Source organism: Tympanuchus pallidicinctus, unplaced genomic scaffold (genome assembly GCF_026119805.1).
Source record: "Tympanuchus pallidicinctus isolate F22 unplaced genomic scaffold, pur_lepc_1.0 scaffold20, whole genome shotgun sequence".
Classification (NCBI taxonomy): domain Eukaryota; kingdom Metazoa; phylum Chordata; class Aves; order Galliformes; family Phasianidae; genus Tympanuchus; species Tympanuchus pallidicinctus.
The window spans coordinates 11,340,131-11,346,587 of record NW_026294722.1 but is presented as its reverse complement, the minus strand read 5'-3'; positions in this window follow the sequence as shown (position 1 = coordinate 11,346,587).

Sequence of the window (6,457 nt, the reverse complement as noted above, 5' to 3'; positions counted from 1 at the left end):
TGCTTACCTTGTTCTGTTTTTACAGCAGGCCAATGGCTTGAATTTCCCTATTTTTAGGCAAATAGCATGGTGAATTTGATGGAAAATACTATGTTAATAAGGACAGTGAATGCTGCTGTGCTGTACAAAAAGAACTAAAACCAGTCCAGATGCTCAAAAGGAAGGTGCTGCACGGGGCAATGGCTGGGGCCAGATAATCCCCAGCCTAGGAAAGCCAGAAGGGAGAGTACACATACAGGGCATACAGCCAAGAGCTCAGCAAAGAAGCAGAAGCTCAGGGCAGCAAGCAGGAGTCACACTGAACAATTTCTAGCATTGAAGGGTTCAGTGAAGCTTCAGTTTCCCATTGTAATGAGTGGCAAAGGAATCAGAGGCAAAAAAAACCCTCCATGCCAACAGGAAAATCAAAGTCCTCAGGAGTGGAAGAAGGGAGGAATGGCAGATGGTGACAGAGGGCATCTCTCCTAACACAAAGATGTTTGACAGAGTCTGCCCTCCCAGCTGGCTGATGCCACTCACTCCCTAACAGTTACAGACAGTCTGTCTTCTCTCACTTCTTTATTCCTGGAGCAAGTTACAACACCACACAGGGCAGCTGGGCAGCTCATCCCCCTGCAGCCTGTAAGAAGCTTTGAAACCCTCCAGGTCTCCCAACGTCCCCTACCTGCCACACTAGAGGCTCTGCTTGTCTTTCAAGCAGCTGTACCCACATTCCCATCCCTCGGTGAGCTGTAGCCTTCTCTCCCCAGCATTAGACTCTCAGATTTAATGTACACGTGCTCTTTTATTCATCTAACAAGTTTATTTCTTTGTCAGGCGCAGTCTCATATCAGAGGGCCGTGTCTGAGATGGCTACACGGGGAATTTATTGCTAGAACAGGTTTATTCTTACAACACCTACTCATTTATGCAGACTCCCTCCTGCTTGGCATCGCTGTGCATAGCAGCAGCTCCCAGCAGCAGTGAGCCTGCATTGCCCTCCTGCGGCCAGCCAGCTCCGAGAGCCCGCTCATTAATCACAGCAGCAGGAGTGTAAAATCCAATTTTACCTCTCCATTCATTCTGAGATGAGTTGAAGGCCGGCCTTGTACATATAAACCACACTTTACTTCATCAGAGCCCCGGTAACAAATGGAGTGTCTTCTTCGGGGAGTTTAACCATCAAAAAACACCGCGCCATTTAATTCCACGCGTGCCTAGGGTCAAAGCAGGAGCTCTTGGCATCAGCAAATGCTTCAGCCCTCAGCTGTGCAGTAAACTATGTTTTAGAGATTGTTCCTCAATACGAAATGATCAGTCCATTTATCTGCTCAAGCAGCCTGTCTCTTTGTTCGGTCTCCCAATATTTTTTCCGCTGACCTGATCTGGACAATAAACCAGAGTCATCTTAAGATATTCACTGTTCAATTTGTTACTTGAGTGCCTCTGAGCCCAGCTGTCCCTGCTGCCAGCACCGCACGCTGCCCAGCACCCGCTGCCATGCCAAGCACCCATGCTGGAACCCCTTGGCCCACAAGGGGAACAGCAGTGGCATTGCCCATCGTGCCCAGCTTATGGGGATGGGCTCCTCAGTTGCAGTAATTGCACAGCCCTGCCCCTGCCACATCCCAAAGCCTGCACATGATGCTCTTCTCTCTGCCTTCCCTCTCACACTGTGTACACAAGCAGCACTCACTCAGAGGATGGGGATCCTTTGCTCCACAGGGAGCTGCTCACAGAGCTGCACCCACACTCCTTCCCCAGTGCACGTTGGCTATCTGCTACAGGGGAAGCAGACCTGTACGCAGAGGATGCAGTGCCCCTCTTTATCTTTGAACCCCTCCATAGGCAATGAGTTTTACCACCTTCTACCGAAGAATCAGAAGCCTCACTGCAGGCATGGAGCCATCACCCAGAGCAGGGATTTACTGCCAGTGCATCCAATCCTATAGACATAACGATGAGTCTTCCAGCAGTGTGGTGCTGAGGTACCACAAGCTAAATCCAGCAAGTCTCCCACGTCCTTAGAGATCTCTGCACATCTACTATCAAAGGTCAATAACATGGCGTGACCATGTTTATCTGCCTCAGAAAGGCTTTGTAACCTGTGTGCACAACTGTATCTCTGTTGGACATCAGCATGCCACTGGCGCCTGGACTTCCAATTTTGGAGCCGGTTCACAGATGCCTTTATCACCTTACTGGAAGGGCTCTAGAAAATCAGTACCAGAAGTTTTCACAATGCCCCAGAAGCTGAACTCCCAGACTGACTACCACCACAAACTCACTTTTCCTTGGCTGTCATAGGTGGGTTCCCTCTAAGTGGGCTGAATGTCACCAGCCTTCTCCTTTGGCGTCAGCAGTCCCTTTGCATTGCACTGAGGATTAGACACCTACACAAGGCTGTGGCGTCCACTGCAGGAGCCAGACGTGCCCAAGTCAGACCTTACAGATCCCTGACTCACCCCCAGAGCCCTTTCATGCATGTAGCTGTAAATAACTAATGCAAGTTTACACTACAGTGATGGAGGGATTTAATCTTCAGAGATGTAAAAAGTGCATCCAAACCACAGAACCCTACTTGTTACTCAGACAAGAAGTTTCTTAGGGAAGCTGCTCCTCATAATCATTAGTTTTGATTCACTTGCCCTTTTTCATTACACATTTGCCTCCACGTTGCCCCACTGTGCAAGCACCAAGATGTTCACAGCAGCCTGCTGATAGCAGGAGCTTTCTCAATGCTTCCCACCTCCATTGCATCACACCAAGTACTTCAACCCAAGCAACACAGGTGCAGCAAAGCAAACAAGTCATGCCTGAGGCCTCACACACGGGTGGCACTTTCATTGCCTAACAAAGGGCCAGGGGCTGGAGTGCTGTAAGCATGCAGGTGTGTGCACAAGACAGCCACAGAGAGGCAGCCTGAATGGCTGCACAGTGGCAGAGGGCCACAACTGGTATTCTTCCATGAAGCCCAGCCTGTCTGTGCAAAGAAGTACAGATCGTCTGCATGCATGGGACCCAATGGCCTTCACCAGGCTGGACTCTGGCAGTGTGAAAATCCACGCTGATCCAACCAGTGCTGAGCAGCCCAGAGGATCAGACACATGTAACTGCTCCCATAGTTGCAGCACATGGGATCACGGCTGCTGAACACAGTAAACTCTTCATCCCCCAGGATCTGTATAATGTTTTCTTCTTTCTTTTTTCTGCCCAGAAAACTGTTCATTTGAAGGGTTTGGGACCTTCTTCATTTTTTTTTTTTTCCCCTCCTTTTTGGAAGATTCTAAAGCTTTATCCACGTTTTGAACTTAAGCCTATCTGTTTCTGCCATGAAAAAAGCCATGGGGAAGAGAGACACACGGCAAGCTGCTTTCTCCCACCTGGCCATACTGGGAAAAGGAGAGATGGAAGCTTTGCTTCCTCTACTACTTTTCCTCCAGTGACCACAAAGGGAATCAAATGGTGACAAGTACAATAAATAAATGCAATCATCTAAAACAGAAATTGAAGAGAAGGAAAAAGTGCTACTCAAACCAAGCGTAGCTCATGAAGATCATTCAGCACTGAAAAGTATCAGATGTCAGCAATCTGCTAATTCCTATTTCAGAAGAAAGACTTATTTTCCTCAGAATGTTTCAACCTGTCTTGGATAGAAAACAAACAGCGTGCAAAGCCACTTGCCAAAAACATTTCTGCATTCCAGAAGACATCATATTGGTGGGTGTCAGTGCACCTGACATTACAGCCTCATACTGCTGCAGGAGGTACAATTTCACCAATGTTTACACTTCAGTAAAATGAAAGACAAGTGGATTTACTGAGAGACAAAGCCAATGCCAAACCTCAGATGTTCTAGTTCTAGTCCAGTCTAAGACTCCAGAAAAAAGAACAACAACAACAAAAAAAGCATTAATAAAAGACATTTATCCTCTAAGTTTAGTTAAAAAAAAATAGAACAGCCCACTACACAGCAGTCTGCAGTACTGCTGGACTCCATGAAGGAATGTCCTCCTTGACATTCACCCTTGGGAAGCCCAGCAGCAGTGCTGTGCTCAGGCTGCCTCTGTGAGCTCCACAGAGTGCCACCAGCATGGCTTTGTGCTGAACAAAGCTTTGTTAGCTCAGCTCTACTCTTCCTCCCCAGCAACTGAACTAGGAATTATGGTCCAATCCAAAGTACCTGTCTTGCCAGAAACTACTGCTCATTTAGGTGCAAGGGCTTCTGAAAAGCTTTCCAATGGTCAATCAAATGGTGAAGGACTGAGCAGCCAGTTCACTATACTGGAGTTATGAAACTGTGCTGACAAACACGAGTTCCGAGCTGCCTTCAATGAAGTTACTCAAAAGTGATAAACTTTTGAGTTCATGCACGTGCACATGCATGTAGCAAATGACACCAGAATGATGGGATGCCAACAGTTACCCATGCACATTCCTGTTCTCAAGTAGAAAAATGACAGCTAGTTTTAGTTGGTAAAGAAAGAAGTTGAAACATAAGGAATGAAACATGTAGAGTAGAATCACCCTTCAGATCCAAAGACAGCACACAGCCCCGATGGTTTCCACCTGCAGCATGGCAGGGTGGATTCTCACATCTGTGTTTGTGCCAGCTGCAGTCCAACCTGCAAACAAACAGCACAGCCCTCAGCTCCAAGAGTGCAGGTCAGTGATTCTTTCACAAGATACAAACACTGCACACAAGGGACACGCGTGGCGATGCTCTCTGCTCATCTCTAATCAGCTTACAGTAGGTCAGTTTCCCACTGAACAAACCAGCAGCTCAGCAACCAGCAATAGTGAGAGGAGCAAACAGGCAAGGCACTGCTGTGAGTCACTACGTGAGCCAAGGATGAAGTTCTGCACTTATCTGCACCTTCCTGCACATCTCTCTGCTGCTCTGCTCTTTTCCCTCTCTCCTTGACTGAGGTTCTCGCAAAAGAACCAGAGAAGCAGCACACTTTTGCAGTCAAACGTATCCCAGAATACAGCCACAATTACTGAAAGCATCCTAACATGTTGCAGCCATCTTCCCTCGTGCACTCTCCCATATTTGCACCCCTGCCCTATTTCTCCATTCGCTGGAATAGGAAGCAATTCACCGTTTGCACTGCCCACAAGCTAGAAAATCACCAGATCTAGGCTGAGTCACATGGATCTCTGACTCTGATAAGCTTCTTTTCCAGTCTGAAGACACACACACAGGCTGACTTACTGTTTTCCCATGCTTATCTGCAGGATGCTTATTGCAACATACATAAAATTAATCCATCTTAAAAAATAACTTTCGTATCTTGAAGTTCTGATAACATGCATGCAGAGCAATGAGACAATTATTCCACTGTATGTGCCACTACTAGTATTCTACTACACAGGTATTTTTATCATAAAGGACTGAGAAGTGCATATCCCTAAACATTTGATTTAGTTGCTTAAGGACTGGTCTTTCTTCAGATTAAAGCAGCAGAGCTGTGACTGTTTTCCTATCCACTTAACAGAATTCTTTTTGATCTATAAGAAACACATTCCAAATAACAGTTTTAGTTGAATTTCCATTCAAATTCAGCAACATCTCTTTTTACTACTGACAATCCCAAAGTCACAAGCAGAAACACTGAGTGCACTTTCTGATGGGTTTCTGGAACATGACTTTTTGGCCACAGTAATTTGAAACTAACAGCTTGTAGGCTCAGATTTGAAAAATACTTACCTCCTCTTCAGTGGTGGCACAACTTTTTTTCAGACAGCATTTTAATTCCAGACTGCAGCACTTTAGCATCACTCCCCAAAGGCCAGGTTTTAAATCTTTAAACTGTTCCATAAACTTCTTTTCATTCATCTTCAAATGCCACCAACTTCTCCCACAGTAACACACCGACTGTTTCTCCATCAGAGTGCCAACAAGGCAGGTACCCACCTCCTCCATCAGATATTTACAGCACAGAGCTATGTACAGGACTAGCAGAGAGCTGCAGGTCACAGCTGTAAAAAGATTCTTAGTCCTTTCAAGCTTTGGGTCTCTGCCTTGAAGCACCTTCAAAGGGTGCACATTTCTGATGGAAGCAGTGCCTTCTCTCTAATGACACCTTATACAGATGCTAAAAACATTTCCTCTTAGCCTGCATCTCACACATAAGTTCTATGCATTCTATCTGTGTGTGCACCTCTGGCAATGCCCACAGTGAATACAAGCCTCCATTCCTGCTTTTGTTTACAAAGACCTGCTGTGCCCATTCTTACACCAGTACAGCTGCTCAGCACGGCATGGAGCTTTACGTCCCTGGCTGTTCAGCTTGGCAAGAGTAACAACCATTGCAAGAAAAAAAAACAAAACAACCAGATGTGCAGCTTTACAGGCAGGCAGAAACACCTGGAGAAGAGAATCAGCCAGACAGTCAAAATTCCCCAAAGCAGCCAGTGACAGCAGCCACCCACCGCGTGCCCATCAGCAGTACTGCCGTGCTAGGGAATCACCTCT